Consider the following 16,701-nt stretch of genomic DNA (forward strand, 5'->3'; position numbering starts at 1 on the left):
TTAGGAAAACGAAAGGGCAGTCAAGCATTGGAACAGGCTGCCCAGGGAAGTGGTTGAGTCTCCATCCCTGGAGGTATTTAAAAGACGGGTAGACGCGGTGCTCGAGGACATGGTTTAGCCCCCCTGGCGCTGTAGTGCCAAGACGCCCTCTCGAGTGGTCAGCTTCCCCCAGCAGCACTTCTTTGTTTGCCCCCTTCCACTCCAGCAGCCCTCCCTCCATCAGCTCTCTTTCTTCCAGGGAGGTGTAACTGGCTGGTCGGCCGCCCTGCTTTCCCCCGGCCCTGTCCAGTTTAGCACTGGACAGCTAGAGCCTCTGGGCCCAGCAGTTTCTCTTGTGTGGCAGGAGGAAGAGGCTAGCCTGGCTGCTGTGGCAGAGCTGCTGCCTTTCCTTACTGGAGCACCTCTTCAGCCTGGAGGGGGCTTCCAGCGGACGGACGTTCTCCCGCCTGGCAGCGCGCATGAAGGCCAACACGGAGAGGGCAGCGGATTCCTATCAGGCAGCAGACTCCCACCACAGATAGAGTTAAGACAGAAGGGGGGAGATGAAGTTCTCTCATTAAACATCTCCTTTTGGAAGACCTTTCTTGTTGGGCCTTTCTTTCTGAGGCATGAAAAGACATGCTGTCGTCTTCTTTCTGTTGAGGGCTACTGTGGCTCCAGCTGTGGTGCCTACAGCTCTCTCGCAGGCCCTGATGCAGTCGTGATTGAAGACGCTTCTGATTTGAGGTCACATTAAAACCAGAGACCCTCTCAAACCCTAGCCCTCTCTGTTGCTCTTGTTCCTCACCACCCACGTACGGTCAGCCGCCTACTGCTGCTCCCCACCTTTCCCCAGCTAAAGGGGAAGAGAAACCTGTTTAATAAGGCCAGGGTGACAGAAAATGCCCCAGACACCCAGGGGACTTTGGACAGGTATCTCCAAAGGTTTTGCCTTGACTGAACTCATCGGGGGACGTGAAACAACACACCCTTCTGCCTAGCATTGCCCCCATGTCAGGGTCTGCAGCAAAACTCTGCAAACAATTATGGTCTATAAGCAGCGCCGCAGACACTGGGGAAGAATGTGGGGACACAGCACGCAGGCAGGTCATATGTCCGCTCCTCCTTCCCTTCCAGCTGGCTGCGCTCCTTCTAGCAGAAGAATTCCTTAGATTCGTCCCCTCCAGCTGCCTACCAATGGCTTTGGCATGAGAAAGGTTTGCATCTGGAGGCTGTCTTCTGTGCTTCTGTCGTGGTTTAACCTCAGCCGGCAACTAAGCACCACACAGCCGCTCGCTCACTCCCTGCTGGTGGTGTGGGGGAGAGAAGACAGTTTAATAGGTAAAGCAAAAGCCACGCACGCAAGCAAAGCAAAGCAAGGAATTCATTCACTCCTTCCCATCAGCAGATGGGTGTTCAGCCATCCCCAGGAAAGCAGGGCTTCATCATGCCTAAGGGTAACTTAGGAAGACAAACGCCATCACTGCGAACGTCCCCCCTTTCCTTCTTCTTCCCCCAGTTTATATACTGGGCATGACGTCATACACTATGGAATAGCCCTTTGGCCAGTCTGGGTCAGCCCCCCCGGCTGTGCTCCCTCCCAGCTTCTCATGCACCTGGCAGAGCAGGGAAAGCTGAAAAGTCCATGACTAGTATCAACACTACTGAGCAACAACTAAAACATCAGGGTGTTCTCAACATTATTCTTATCCGAAATCCAAACCACGGCGCTATACCAGCTACTAAGAAGGAAATCAGCTCTATCCCAGCTGAAACCAGGACAGCTTCTCACGGAGGCACCTGTAAGTTGGTGGCAGACTTCAAAATTGTGGGCATAGCTACAGGTGTGCTCACGGAGATGGGCAGGAGATCACTGGCCCATTGCAGCTCCGTTTGGGAACTGCAGGATGGCAGGGGCTTCATTCCGGGAGCTTCCAGTCACCTGCAGGAGCTCTGCAGATGCAGCTTTGCCTCTGGCACCCTCTTTAGCACAGAATTGCCATGGCCACCCCAGGAACACCAGGCATGCCGAGCTTACAGCTCTGCCTCGCCTCCTGCTCCGAAAGCTTCCGTTGCTTCACACGGCGTCGAGCAGGACTGGGGGCCCTCTGGCTGCACGTAACGGCCTCCCTGCTGCCGGCGGGGACCGTCACTACGTATGTGGCATCTACTTCAGTGGCCACTTGTGCCTTCAGCTAGGAAGGCTGTGGCTGTGCCACAAGCAATTGCCTTCCTCCTTACGTTTCTGTCTTCCAGGGCATGGATTTAGACGTCCACCTGGCTGTTTGAACACTGTAGATTTTCACCGGCACTGGCAGGCGCTGCTGTCCTCAGACTAGCTCCTTGCAAACTCCACCATCTTTTCCATCCTTTCAAAACGGTAGAGATATATTGCAAATGGACACCTGCACGTGCCGGAGAGTAACGTAAAGGGTTGGTGGGAAAAATCAAATAAAATTATAGAAACATATCTACTTGTCCATAGCCCCTTCTTCTTCCTCCCTCTTTTTCCTCCTGCCTCTTCTTTCTTCTTTAATTTCTACTTGGCTTCTGTTGCCAGCCACCCTGTGCCTGGTCTCTCTCTGAAGCCCACCCTTGCAAACCATCCACCTCAGAGCATTTTGCAACTTTGTCGTGTTCATCTTTGCCTGTATCAGTAGCTGGAAGCAAAACAAACTCCCGAGCTTGTGTTAAACAGAACAGAATCTGGCGGTGATCAAGAGGTGGCAATGTTGTCACGGGCTCAGACTGGCAGCACGCAGTTGTCTCTTCTCGAAACGAGCGGCTTAGCTTAACTGTGATGGCGAGCCGGCTGGAATAGTCCTTGTGGTGATTCCATTTTATTTTGCTGTTTTCTAGTTGAAAGTACATTTTTTTGAGAAATAAGCTAAGCGGATCCTTGAATTTCATATGGGGGGGAACATTCCCCCAGGTTGAGCCCACGGCATTGCCCCGTGCTCCAGGCCCTGTTCCAGGCGGTGAGGGCTCCCTGTCCCCACAGCAATGGAACACCGTGGCCAGGCCGTGGCCCCGCCGTCGAACACCGCCCCTGCTGCACACTCCACCCTGCCCCATCCCATGCCAGGGTCATGCGTATTTATGTGTCAGTGGCCAGTCGTGCCCTCGGCTAGGAAGGCTGTGGCTGTGTCACAAACCATTGCCTTCCTCTTTACGTTTCTGGACAAACAACACAAACAACACAAAACGTGGCCTAGAGTCAAGAGAAGAATAAACAACCCTTGATTTGAGGAAGGCTGCTAACTAAAAATGACTTAATGCCATCATGCGGAGCACTTTACTATGGAAGACCACCATAATTTCTTTCTAAGAATGCAAATATAAGAAAGAGATTACTTTTTTACTGTGCTCAGCAAAAGGGAAAACGAACCGGAAAACAGCATATGATTGCAAATCCCCCACCACTTGTTCTGAAATCTATCTATAAAAAGTCAACATTTGACCTGTTGGAGCGGGTCCAGAGGGGAAAGGAGAGGATGCGAGTGCGGCTGGGGAGGCACAGAGGGGACCTACGTGCAGGGGCAGTGGAGGCCACCTGAGCTTTCACCCAGGGCCATAATGGACCAAGGAAGGCAAGAGAGCAAGGCTGAGCCCAGCTCTGCTGGGCTGGACTTTCTGCTTCCAGTTGGGGTAGAGCCAGGGCTCTTTACCATCCAATTTTTCTCACAATTTACCCAATTTATTTCAAATTTATCTCTCTACTTAAGAAATCCTCCAAGCAGGTCTGCTGTTTGGCCATCCCGTGGGCCGCCCGCAGTGACAGAAGGTGCAGCTCCAGTCCCAGCACTGTGACACTCATGTCCCTTGCTTTTTCCTGGCATTTTCCTCCTTGCCCAAATCCATCCTATTCAACCCAGGAACCCAACCGCCCTTACAGGAAGCTTCTACTTAGGACCCTCTTCCAGCATCTGGCGGCAGGGGCCACCCTGATGCCACCCTAAAAATTCAATCTTTGACCTTGAGCAAAGGTCGTTCCTGAAGACACCGGCGCGAGTGAGTGATAAGCATCTGCAAAGCCAAAGATCACTTTGCAGGGAAGAATCTTTCTGCACTGGTTTGCAAGAGGTCTGAGGGTCCCAGGCTGGGAATTTGAATATGTTGTTGAAGTGACAAATTGGGTGATCTACCCAGAACCAGGAGCTCCAGGTTGGGGTGAGTTCTGTCTCGCTGCGTTGTCTGTAGTGTCACCCCGTCAAGCTGAGCTTGACAAGCCAGGCCTTTCTACAGAGGGAAATCACTAAGTCATGTAATAAATTAGGTCAGAGGGACCATCAAGAGGTCTCCAGCCTGACTCCATGCTCAGAGGAGGCTTCATCAGGCTGGTCCGGGTCGTTGGCAGTGGAAGCTTAACACCCCTGAGGTTAGAGATCCCACTGCCTCATTTTAGGGCACAAAACCTAATTTCAGGGTTCAAAACCTCATTTTCATTTCCAAAGCCCCATTTTAAGGGCCCAAAGCCACATTTTTAAGGCCCAAACCATCCTTTTGAGGATCCAAAGTCTCATTTGCCATTTCCAGTGGAAGCTTGACGCCCCCAAGGTTAGAGATCCCACCAGATCTGCCCACCCTTTGAGTAAAAAATGGGTTTTCTGACATGTGATTTGAGTTGTGCATGTCGCACCTTGTGCCTGTGGAACGTGGGTGGGTGCTTCCTTTCACACTCACCCACAAAGAAAGTTTCCCACCAAGATGGAAAAGGTTTAATTCCTGGGCAGCAAACGCAGAGCGCAGCAGCATGCCCGGTAGTCACCGGCACCTCTTCTCCGGCAGGTGAAACGTTGTCCCCATGCTGACGACACCTGAAACAGGCTCAGTTTAGGCACAGGGAAATCCTGTCGGCATCTGTCAGGACATCAGTGATAGGATTTGTGGCCCATGGAGCTTGGGGTTCTCTTTCGTTTAGGACCTGCTCTTGGGCTTGTGGCCACGTGGACTTCCTTCTATCGGGATGGACGTTTCTCTTGCCCCCCACATCTCTGGCTTATCCTCCTCTCTCCTTGTGCGGAGAACAGGGATTGCTGGGCTTGGGAGCGCCCAAAGGCTGCCCAGGCGCAGTGACCAGGCTCAAACCAGATGGATGACAGAGGGGTGGCTTCCCTGGGCCCTTTGGCAGGATTCCCCTTTCTGTGTTCCCTCATTTTTAGGGCCAAAAGCCACTTTAACACCCAAATCTACATTTATAGAGTCTGAAGTCTCATTTTCAAGCCCAGAGAGTGATTTTTAATTTCCAAAGTCTTGTTTTTAGAGTCCAAAGCATCAATTCTAGGGTACAAAGCCTCATATTTATGGTCCAGACCCTCACTTTAGGGAACGAAACCTCATTTGGGGTCTCAAAGCCTCCTTTTTATTGTTCAAAGCCTCATTTTTAGGGTCCAAACATTTTTTTCAGGGCCAAAAGCCTCATTTTTAAGGCTCAGAGAATCAGTTTCAGATCCAAACCTTCAATTTTCGAATCCAAAGCTTCATTGGTAGTGTTTTAACTCTCATTTGCAGGGTCCAAAGCTTCATTTGTAGGGTCTTAAGCCTCACTTTAGGGTAACAAGCCTCATTTTTAGGGTCCAAAGCCTCAGTTTTAGTTTATTAGTTTAGTTTTACTAAACTGGGCCGGGTCCAGCCCTTCCCTCAGGCTGTTCCAGGCCTCGGTGGCCGTTTGGGCACACAGAAGTCCCGCCAGTGCCTGACAGGGAGGAGAGACAAGGCCGGCACAGAGGCGATGCCTGCCTTTGCCCCCGGGGTGACGTCTCTCTGCATGCGGTCCCAGGCCCATGCACTTCTTCTGCCAGCTCCTGGGCACATGCGGTGTGAAAACCTGCATCCCCCAAACCACATTTCCTTCTTTGAGCAGCAATTTTTGTTTAGTCTGGTGTAGGATGATGAGCTCATCTGTTTATATTTCTGTTTTAGGTCATGCTTCTTGCTAGTTTTCATATGGGAAGGGGCTCACGCGTTTGCAGCCTTGAGTAAGTGGGGAAATTCTCAATGATGTCCGATGCACAAATAACCAGAAAATTCTGAAAAAAACAAACAAACAAAGAGAAGAAATCTCATAAACTCTCTGTAGCAGAGAAAGGAAAAAAAGATGTTTCTTTTTTGCATGGACATGGCAGGTTACAGGGGCGGGCACCTTGACAGTGGTGGAGGAAACAAGGAGGTAGATGGCAGATTGCTCAGCCTGAGGTATGGACCAAGGGCACCTGGAGCCCCAGTATGGCTGGAAGCTTTTGGGCATGTTTCCAAGCTACCAACACAGGGAAGAGACTGCTTTCTCTAGGGACAATTACCCAGGCAGGGATGGGGGCACCTACTAGGGGCTAATGGTTCTAGAGTAGCAGGGCCCACGTTGCCCCAGTCCACCCCTCCTTAAGTCCCCAAGTGCTGTCTCAGGTCCTTCAGCCCTTGCTGCCTTCCTCTCTGTGCTGCGGTTTTGCTGACTCCTCGTCTGTTAAGGCTTTCCTGTTGAGTGTTGCTGAAGGGAAGTCACACCCTGTGGTTTGAGCAATTGCCAGAGGGAGAGGGAGCGGGGGACAACGTACAGAGGAGACGGGCACAGATCCCTGCAAAGACCCCAGGAGAGAAGACACAAGTCCTGGAAGCGCTGGGGACACGGAACCTGAGGAACCTTATGAGGTAGGAAGAGGAGCTGGGGTGCAATGGAAGGGCATATGGGGCAACTGGGAGAGCTTGGAGGGCACTGGGAAGGGGTGGAAGAAAGTAGGGGATATGGGAAGGGCCCGCATTCTGTGAGCAACCCCCTAAGAGTGCCCTGACGTGCCATGGGGTTAAGGGGAAGGCTGTTCCCTCCTAATAAACTGTAGATAACACTGGGTAATTAGGGGAGAGCCCATGGCTGGGTGCCAGGGGGGATGTGGGTGTACTTGGGTGTGTGGGGTGGAGCAGGGACAGCTGAGTCCTGTGTGGGTAGGAATGGGGGGGACGGGGGACACTGAGGTAGGTTGGGACACCGAGTTGCCTGGGTCCCCTGAAGGGCAGGGCTGTGTGAGGGGTTGAACAGGGGAGATGGCATGCCTGGGTCCCCTGAAGGGTTAGTGTGTGGAGGGGGGAGTAGAGGGAGCTGGGGCATCTGGGTCTCTCCTGGGGAGCGGTTGTGTGTGTTGGGTGCAGCAGGGGCACCTGGATACCACAGTCCCACGGGGAACTGCGGTTGCCCATACAACGGGGTTGCCCTTACAATTCCCTTCCCAGGTCACCACAGCCGTGAAGTCTCCGTGGTTGATTGCAATCCTGCTCCTGCCCTATGGGCAGCCCAGAGATCTGCTACCAGAAGCTCTTGTGGCAGCATGTGGACTACCTCGTGGCACCAATCCATAGGGGGGCCCATTACGCGGCATGATGTCCACTGCAACCCCATAGCGCAGTGCCTAAGCCATAGCCCCACTCCTACTCCATCCTGCGCGCCCACCCTATAACCTGTGTCTGTGCCACCTCAATCCCATAGCCCCACTCCCACCTCCTGCTCAAACACCCATCCCATTGTGCCTTCCCATCATGCCGCTCCCACTCCATACCCCAAACACACCCCAAAGTCCAACACTGACCACATGGGCCCACTCCCACTGCCACAACACCACCAACCTGGTCCTTGGTAAACCACAGACCCCTCTCTCCCCGTAGCCCCTTCTCACCCCACATCTGCACTGTCTCCTCATAAACAAAACCCTATGCCCAAGTGCTGCTTCCACCATCTAGCTTCCCGTTTCTTGGCCTACTCTTTCTCCATAGTATAAAGCCTTTACCTATAGTGCTACTCCACCCCTGTAGCCTCAATTCTACCCCAGAGCATAATGCCCACTCCATAACACAAATCTTACCCCATGGACCCACTCACACCATGTAGCCCAATTCTACACCATGGGCAAGTAACCACCCTGTAGCTTCCATTCCAACACCTACATCAAACCCTCATTCTCACCCCATAGCCCGAAGAATACCCCACAGAAGACTCGCTGTATTACTCTACTCCTATCCCATAATCCATCGTCCACTCCATCCCTGCTCCCACAAGACAGCCTGACAGCCACCCTATATCCCACATCCCATATCCCACTCCGACCTGGTAATCCATCATGAAGTCTGTTTCCTTTCTCACACCCTGTTTCCCTTCTCCCATCCTACAGGGCAAGGACAAGCCCATAGAGCAACACAAACTGCAAACATCCGTTCATCCATCTACCCCTACAAACCCAATATCCCATCCTCATAGTCCCTATAGCCCATCTTTACAGCCTCCAGTAACCCCAACGCCTACCCTGATCTCATCCCCCCAGATGCCACATGCCCACAGTACCCCCTATACATCTACTCCCTCAATATTTTATGCCTGCAACTCCAGCTGCCTCACAGCCCCTCATTTTTCCAAGGTCATAGAATCATAGAACCATAGTATCACAGAATGGTTTGGGCTGGAAGGGACATTTAAAGATCATCTAGTCCGATCCCCCTGCCGTGGGCAGGGACATCTTTCACTAGATCACGTTGCTCAAAGCCCCATCCAACGTGACCTTGAACATTTCCAGTGATGGGGTATCCACAAATTCTCTGGGCAACTCGTGCCAGTTTCTTATCACCCTCATCGTAAAAAATGTCTTCCTTATGTTCGGCCTGAATCTCTCCGCATATTCCAGCCCCACACCTCCCGTATATCGTACATAGAGCCCTCAAAAATGCAATATCCCTCCTTCACATACCCCTTAACCCCACAATGTCCCCATCAGCCATCCCCACCAACATCATATCCCTGCAAAGCCCCATGTCTCCTTCCACAGTCCTTGATATACCCAAACTGCGCCCCCCCCCCCCCCCCCCGCCACATTCTTGCAGTGCCTGGCAAATCCCCGCTTTCCCCTAGACTGACCCATTTTCTCAGTGCTCCTTCACTGCTGTCCCAGAGATCCCGGACATCCGTACTGTCCTGGTTTCACCTGGGATAGAGTTAATTTTTCTTCCTAGTAGCTGGTATAGTGCAGTGGTTTGGATTTAGTATGAGAATAATGCTGATAACACGTTGATGTTTTAGTTGTTGCTAAGTAGTGTTTCCACTGCTTACGACCACAGGTCATGGGTTTGATCCCCATACGGGCCACCACCGGTGCAGAGTGTATATATATATATATATATATATATATATATATATATACACCCCCATAGTTATCATTCCCTCAGTCTATAGGCCACCCCTCCAAAATGCTTGCTGAGTTCATTTAGTCCATGACTTTGGGCTTCATCCGTCATAACAGTCTTTCAGGGCAGGAGAGATGGTGCGTGGTGTTGGGTTGTTGCCTGCTGAAGCCAGCTCTGGTTCCATCACCGCTGCGCTTTGCGCGGTTTCCTCCGAGTTCATTCTTCCTTAATCTGGGTGATTCTTTCTGTATCCTGTGGATATGGCACAGAGTAATCATTGGAGTGATGACATCCAGTATTACATAGCAACTGCCATGATACAATTCAGTTCATTGGCTATTTTCACCCCAAATCAAATCCCCTTGAGGTATATATCAGAATTCCCCATCCTCCCGCATCACCTACCAAGTGCACCCAGGTCTTTATTGGGACGACGGGGTGCGCATTGGTAAGTACCAAGTTTCTTGTTTACATGATAAATTCAGTAATTCAGAGTCTACAATGCATAAATATTGCCTTTCTTTAGCTCGGTGGATTGCTAACGTGAACAGTTAATTTTTATTCTGGGGTTGTTGTATGATTGCGCAACACGGCATTGGAAGCATGAGCACAAACCAGAAAAAAAAGGACAGTTAAATGATTAAGCTTAATTAATTAAACTAAAATTACAGTAAAATGTAAACCAATGAAAAGGATAAAATGTAAAATGAGTAAATTGATGGTAAAATAGTAACCTAATGTTGTTATTTATAGAATATATATTTTGTATAAGTCGAACTGTGCCCTGGACTTAGGACAACGCATATGAGGAGGATTTGTTCTCAAACTTATGGGGAACATCACCATAGATGGGAAGCTTTAATTAATTTCCTTGATATTAATAAATTCAAATTATCTTCAGATAAGACATATCTAGAGTCTCTTACCCTTATCTACATCTACAGTGTATTATCCTTGTGATAACTGTAAGCTATCCCCTGAGATGATCACAAGTAATGCACAAAATTGTGGGGTTTTTTAACGTACCGAAACGTTGCAAGGAGTCTGCACAATGCGTGCACATGCCTGTAGTATACGCGGCACGATTCTTCTATTTAATTAAAAAAAACAAAGGTGAATAGCAAATACATTTTACTATTCTTTCTTTTTCACAGATGCATATGAAGATGGTGTATATCTGCTGACCTCCTTCACTGCTAATCGGGTATGTCATGGAAACTAAGTGGTTTTGAGTAGCCACGGTGATTATTGTCGTTTAATCAATGTATTTTAATTTAGCATTTTAAAAAATGTATTAATATCCCAACACGCCACTAATCCTCTGGGATGGACTAGCTCTTATCCGGTATCATGAAAACCATTGCAGGTCTTTAATGGTTGATTAAAAAAAAAAAAAAGCAATATATGCAATAGCGTATCCTAGGTGGATAAACTAATTTTGCAATAAATTGGGGCAACTTAATTTATTTCAGTGGGGTTATTCCACATAGGTATGTTTATATTAAGTAGCTGGCCCAGCCTGAGGCCTCCAAGACAGACGGTGGCTCACGTTTGTTATCTCCACATCGGTTTTCAGTAAGTGAGGAGGTTTTAATTTACCAGTAAAAATCCCAGACACAGCCGTTCACAAATTCTCCTTCTACATATCAAGGACTTTAGGAGTGTTTTGTGCCCGGGCTCCAATATCATGCAATTCATATAATTTAATTGTGTTAAGAACAAATTTAAGCTGGATTCAGAAGACGCCTGTTTTTGCTTATCTCTATATTTGTTGTATATTCACGATGTTATAATTTCTTACAATTCTGAAAATGCCAGCTTGTTTCAAAAAGGATTTGTAGGAAATGAAAGCAGGTAGCAATGCAGAAATCCAATCAGGCCAATATTTTGTCAGATAGGTATTCCACATCGCTTTTGCGGATCATTTATTAGCATCTATGTAAATGAATACATTTTAGCTAATCAGCTCGTGCGTATGTTATAGCCTCGCAGTTAAGCGTATAGATCTGTATAGGACACAGATTTACTTGGACAGATTAGAAAGAAGGGACTATATCCAAAATAAATCTATCCAGTCTGGAATATAGCCACAGTTAGATCCTGGAAAGTGCTTTCAAATGGTTTATAAATCTGTGAGTGTCCAGTAGAGCCGTGGCCTCCAAGTTTTTTTGACCATGCATCCCTAGCAGGAAAAATTTTTGAGCATCTCCCCCAACATACGCATATTTAGTTATAAATTATATCCGCGTGCTACCGTACCATTATGTACATTATAAACCACACACAAAAATCAAAATTAAAAAAGGAGGGTAAAGATGAAAGAGATGCTATTATAAAAATAATCTTGATTTTATTTATTAATAGCACAGAAATATTTTCTTCCCGCACCCCAATGGATTTTCTCGCACAGCATTGCAATAGAGGACAGTATTTTCTGCTACCGCTATCAAATATCCACGGGAGGAGCCTGATGGGAAAGCAGAGAAAAGCTAGTTGGGCAAAACCCGTTTAATTTTGTTTAATTGTTGTTAATAATTGTCAATTGTTTAAAGGTCCTTTGACCAGAGGCTGGTCTGGAGTCACTGACGCAGTTTGTGACTACTTTTTATCGTTATTCTTAATTTTTATCATTATTCAACATAGAAGAGCAACCATGGAGCAGTTATCGTGTAAAAAGTCAGTGATCAGTACTGCGTATTATAATTATTGGCATTTACAACATGCCAGCTTTAAATTTGTGTTTTAAGCGGTTGAATAGCTGGGATTAAATTAGATGGTAATGATACGGACTATCTATTTAAAAGAAAAGCATTTTTTACGGTAAGAAAAAAGGATGTTGTTTCATTTGTTTTCCATGGTGGCCAAAATGTGCTATTATTTTATGCTCAGTGCTCTTATTGCTCATTCGTTTTGACTTTGTCGGGTAACTGGACATTAGCTCCTAAGGGAAAAAAGGGTTTTTTTGCTGTTTCCAGTTGTAAGATTACATAGTAAACGCACATTTTCTTGCTCTTACAGAAAGCTGGTAAGGAAAAGTTTAATTAAAGCGGTCTTAAATTGAGCAATAATGAAGAATGCAATAAAATAACTATATAATTACATTGTATTTGTATAATTACATCATAGCAGATTTGCATGGAAGAGGAGCTGGGATCTGGCCCAGTAAGTGCCACCTCTGGGCAACTTTAATATTCTCTGCCCGGAGACCTGGTAGAATTGGGTGCAAACTAAAGAAATTGTGAATCCGTTACCTACCTAAAATCAAATCAGCTGGTCCAAGAAATGCTCCCCCCGCCCCGTTTCACCCTCCTATTTCGTTAGGTCAGGAATGAAGAGTTTTGCAATCCACCCTAAGCATTTTTTGCGATTGTAAAAGGCGATTTAAAAAAAAAAAAAAACAACAACCTAGCAAAATACCCGCAGGACTCGAGCAATCACCAGTGGACGCACAGAAAGCTTTCCACTGAATTCAGTAGTTTGGGAAACTTCAGAGAATTACAGGAAACTGAGGAAAAAAAGGTCTGAATTATGAAAATGTGTTGTTTTAATCCTTTCTTATGCTGCAAAATTGCTGTCAGGACAAATTTGTTTGATATTCAGCACCTCGTTGGTAGGGAAGTCTGCGAGAGATGTCTGAAGGTGGAGGAACTAGGAAAATCAAAGCCTCCAACGTCTGGAAAATAAATAACAACATAGAGGGTTTGTTTTTTTTTTTTAAATTGAAGAAGAGCAAAAAATTGGAAGCCTCAAGCGGGCTGAAAAAAGTGTATTCTGCCAAGGAACTGCCCAAGGACAAATCACTGAGTTTCTTTTTCCTCTTCCTGCAGAACATTTTAGAGATAAAGGCTTTGCACCGTGGTTATGCCGATCCCAATAATTTGAAGTTTACTCAAATTCAAATTTGGGGGGTGACCTCGCATGTCCAGGAGGTGACGGTATCGCAGAATGGTGGAGCAATCCAGTCTCCTCATGTTGTGTTCTACAACAACCAAACCCAGGTAAGTTTGACAGTTTACGGTGAAATCCTATCTTTGCCGTTCGTTTTGTGCTCTTAAACCCTTGGGGATTCACCTCTTGGCTGTAATACAATTTCTAAAATATATTTCTTTGCTGTAGTAAAACCACTGACAGCGAAGAAGTAAGAACTCAGGGTACTTTTGCTACAAATTTTTTTCCTACAGAATTAATGAAGTCTTGTCCCAAGTCATGGTCACGCTGTTCAGTGAGAGCCGCAAGCTAAAATCAGTTGACGTTTAATTTAATTTAACGCCCTTCCTACAGAACTCAGTGTCCTGTTGAGTCTCATTTATTTCTGCCTTTCATTGGGAAGCCAGAAGATAATCTATTAAAATACAAAAGTGTTATCTGAAAGGAATATATAATATAGAAAAATATTATGTAAAATCTATGGTAACAGCATAGCATAATAGAATATAATTTAATATGATAAAATACAATATAATGCAATGTAATGTAATATATAATGTAACATAATAGAACATACCGCAATGCAATACAATATAATTAATGTAATATAATTAAGATAATGCAATGCAATGCAATGTAATGTAATGTAATGTAATATAATATAATATAATATAATGTAATATCATATCATAAATATAATATAATGTAATATAATATAATGTAATATAATATAATGTAATATAATGTAATGTAATGTAATGTAATATAATATAATATAATATAATATAATATAATATAATATAATATAATATATTAACCAAAAAGATGAATTAAGAAGCTAAAGAGAAGTAATCTGAAATAAGAACCTGCTGTCTTCTCTGAGCTGCAGAAAACCAAGGCATCCTCAGAGCAGAGTTGCTCATTGGGTTTTTTTTTTTTTTGTTTGTTTTTCAAAGGTCCTGGAAATCACCCGGCTTGAACTTGAATTAGGCAAAGACTACACTTTACAATGGAGATAAAATGGCTGCAAATAACGCCTGCTGCTGAGCTGAACTTTCTCAGCTTCACAAATTTTTCCCTTCCCCGAATTTTTCCCTTCCCCTTCGGTCTATTTGATGTCTTAAAATACGTCGCACTGAAACCATGTACAGCCAGTTTGTATTAAGTTATTATGTGCAGAAAGGAGTCGTGGTTTGGTATAGATCCCGGCTAACTACACGCTCTCCTTGTAAAGTGGAATTTGTTTTTTGGGCGCAGGTATAAATTGGGAGAGGAATGGCTGGAGAGCAGCAGTGTGCCCTGGCAGCCAAGAGAATTGTGTGCAGTTCTGGGTCCCACCATTTAAAAAGGACGTGAAGGTCCTTGAATGCGTCCAGAGGAGGGCAACAAAGCTGATGACGGGGCTGGAAGGTCGTAGAATCATAAAACACTTTGGGATGGAAGGGACCTTTAAAGGCCATCCAGTCCATCCCCCCTGCAATTGGCAGGGACATCTTCAACCAGATCAGGTTGCTCAGAGCCCCGTCCAGCCTGGCCTTGAATGTTTCCAAGAATGGGGCATCTCCCACCTCTTTGGGCAACCCATTGTAGTGTTTCACCACCCTCAGCGTAAAAAATTTCTTCCTTATATCGAGTCTGAATCTACCCTCTTTCAGTTTAAAACCATCTCCCCTTGTCCTGTCGCTACAGGCCCTGCTAAAAAGCAGCGGAGGAGCGGCTGAGCGCCCTGGGTTTGTCTCGTTTGGAGAGAAGGAGGCTGAGGGGCGACCTCGTGGCTCTCTGCAGCTTCCTGAGGAGGGGACGTGGAGAGGGAGGTGCTGGGCTCTTCTCCCTGGGATCCAGGGCCAGGATGCGTGGGAGTGGTTCAAGGCTGAGCCAGGGGAGGTTTAGACTGGAAACATCAGGAAGCATTTCTTCACCGAGAGGATGGTCAAAGACTGGAACAGGCTTCCTCGAGAGGTGGTCGATGCTCCGTGCCTGGCAGTGTTTAAGAGGCATTTGGACAATGCCCTTAATCATAGAATCATAGAATCGTTAAGGTTGGAAAAGACCTTTAAGATCATCAAGTCCAACCATTAACCTACCACTGCCAATTCCACCACTAAACCATGTCCCTAACACCACATCTCCCCATCTTTTAAATCCCTCCAGGGATGGGGACTCAGCCCCTGCCCTGGGCAGCCTGGGCCAGGGCCTGACAGCCCTTTCGGGGAAGAAATTTTTCCCAATACCCAACCCAAACCTGCCCTGGCGCAGCTTGAGGCCGTTCCCTCTCGTCCTATCGCTTGTTACTGGGGAGAAGAGACCGACCCCCCCCCCCCCCGGCTCCAGCCTCCTTTCAGGCAGTTGCAGAGAGCGATGAGGGCTTCCCTCAGCCTCCTCTTCTCCAGGCTGAATAATATGCTCCAGGCTTAATGCCATGCTTTAACTTCTGGTCAGCCCTGAATTGGTCAGGCAGTTGGACCAGAGGATCGTTGTAGCTCCCTTCCAACTGAAAAATATTCTAGTCTCGTCTCGTCTCGTCTATTCCCCTGCCTTGTGCAGGTGCTTCTGATCTCACGTGTGGCTCAGTAGCTGATGGGGCAGGATCAGGCCCCTGGCTTGTGCACATGGTTATGATGTCACATTTTTCTGTTGAGCTAATTGGTCAAGATCGGGCCCTTTGCTTTTGCAGCTGCTTGGGATGTCAGGTGTGGTTGAGGAGCTGATAGGGCAGGAGCGGGTACCTGCCATGTTTTTGCGGAGGGATTGAGGGATGGACGGATGTTTTGGTGGATGGCTGGCTGAATTGGAAGGTTGGGATGATTGAGCAAAACTTGCAGCTCTTGGCAGTCCAGGTCCAGCCCGCTCCTGAATTTCAAACCCTGGGAAAATGCTGAAGAGAGTGTTTTTATGGCTCTGTCTCCTGGGCACAACAGGAGACAGCGAAATATTCCCACACCCTGAACAGCTTCATCATAAAAGCAGAAGTGTCTTTTCAAGCAAGGTTTTTCTGCCCACACTTAGTACTTTATGAAAAGAGCAAATGGGGACGGTGGTGGAAAAGGCAAAGGCCGAAGGGTTTTACCATTGCTGGTGCTCCTCTGCAGAGGTCATTGGGAAAATGTTTGGAGACAGAGTTTGGTCTCTACGTGCCCCTGCCCAGCTTCTAACCCTAGAAAAACACCATCTTCCCCCACACAGTGGCTTGTGTCTCCTCGTACGAAAGGGAATTCAGCCCTGTTTGGCAGGACTGATTTACACCACCTCCGTCCAGACAGGAGGTGATGAGCTCCTGTGCTGGGGTGGGCTGTCTGGTCTTCTGTGGGAGTAGATGCTGGACAAAGTGGTTTGACCCCCCCCGGGTGGTTTGCCGTGTAAAGGTGACCCCCTCGTCACACACCTCCTGCCCATGTTTCTCTTCCCAAGACATCAGCCCTCTACAGATGCAAGCCAGAAGGAATCAACCGTACAGACGCTAGATGTATTTATTGGGCCTGGAGAGCCAACACAGGCAAGCCAGAGGGGCAAGGAGCTGACCTGGGTGGTTGTCCTCCTCCCCGACCCCTTCTCTGACTGCACAGTCCAGAGATCGAAGCCCAAGGTGCAGTGGTTCCCCCAAAGGAGGCTGAAATTCAGATGCAAATAAGAACCAGGTGT

At 47.3% G+C, this 16,701-nt stretch overlaps 1 long non-coding RNA gene across 1 annotated transcript; it reads left to right on the forward strand.

The window, feature by feature from the left end:
- The first annotated feature begins 6,511 nt into the window (after positions 1 to 6,511).
- On the forward strand, positions 6,512 to 14,280 carry LOC148052939 (uncharacterized). Its single transcript, XR_015709063.1, has 5 exons — positions 6,512 to 6,624; positions 7,201 to 9,583; positions 10,290 to 10,339; positions 12,963 to 13,133; positions 14,019 to 14,280. It is a non-coding gene; the product is annotated as an uncharacterized LOC148052939 (long non-coding RNA).
- Positions 14,281 to 16,701: the final 2,421 nt, after the last annotated feature.

The sequence above is a fragment of the Nipponia nippon genome, unplaced genomic scaffold (assembly GCF_047370975.1).
Source record: "Nipponia nippon isolate SJK-2023a ecotype South Korea unplaced genomic scaffold, ASM4737097v1 scaffold_41, whole genome shotgun sequence".
Classification (NCBI taxonomy): domain Eukaryota; kingdom Metazoa; phylum Chordata; class Aves; order Pelecaniformes; family Threskiornithidae; genus Nipponia; species Nipponia nippon.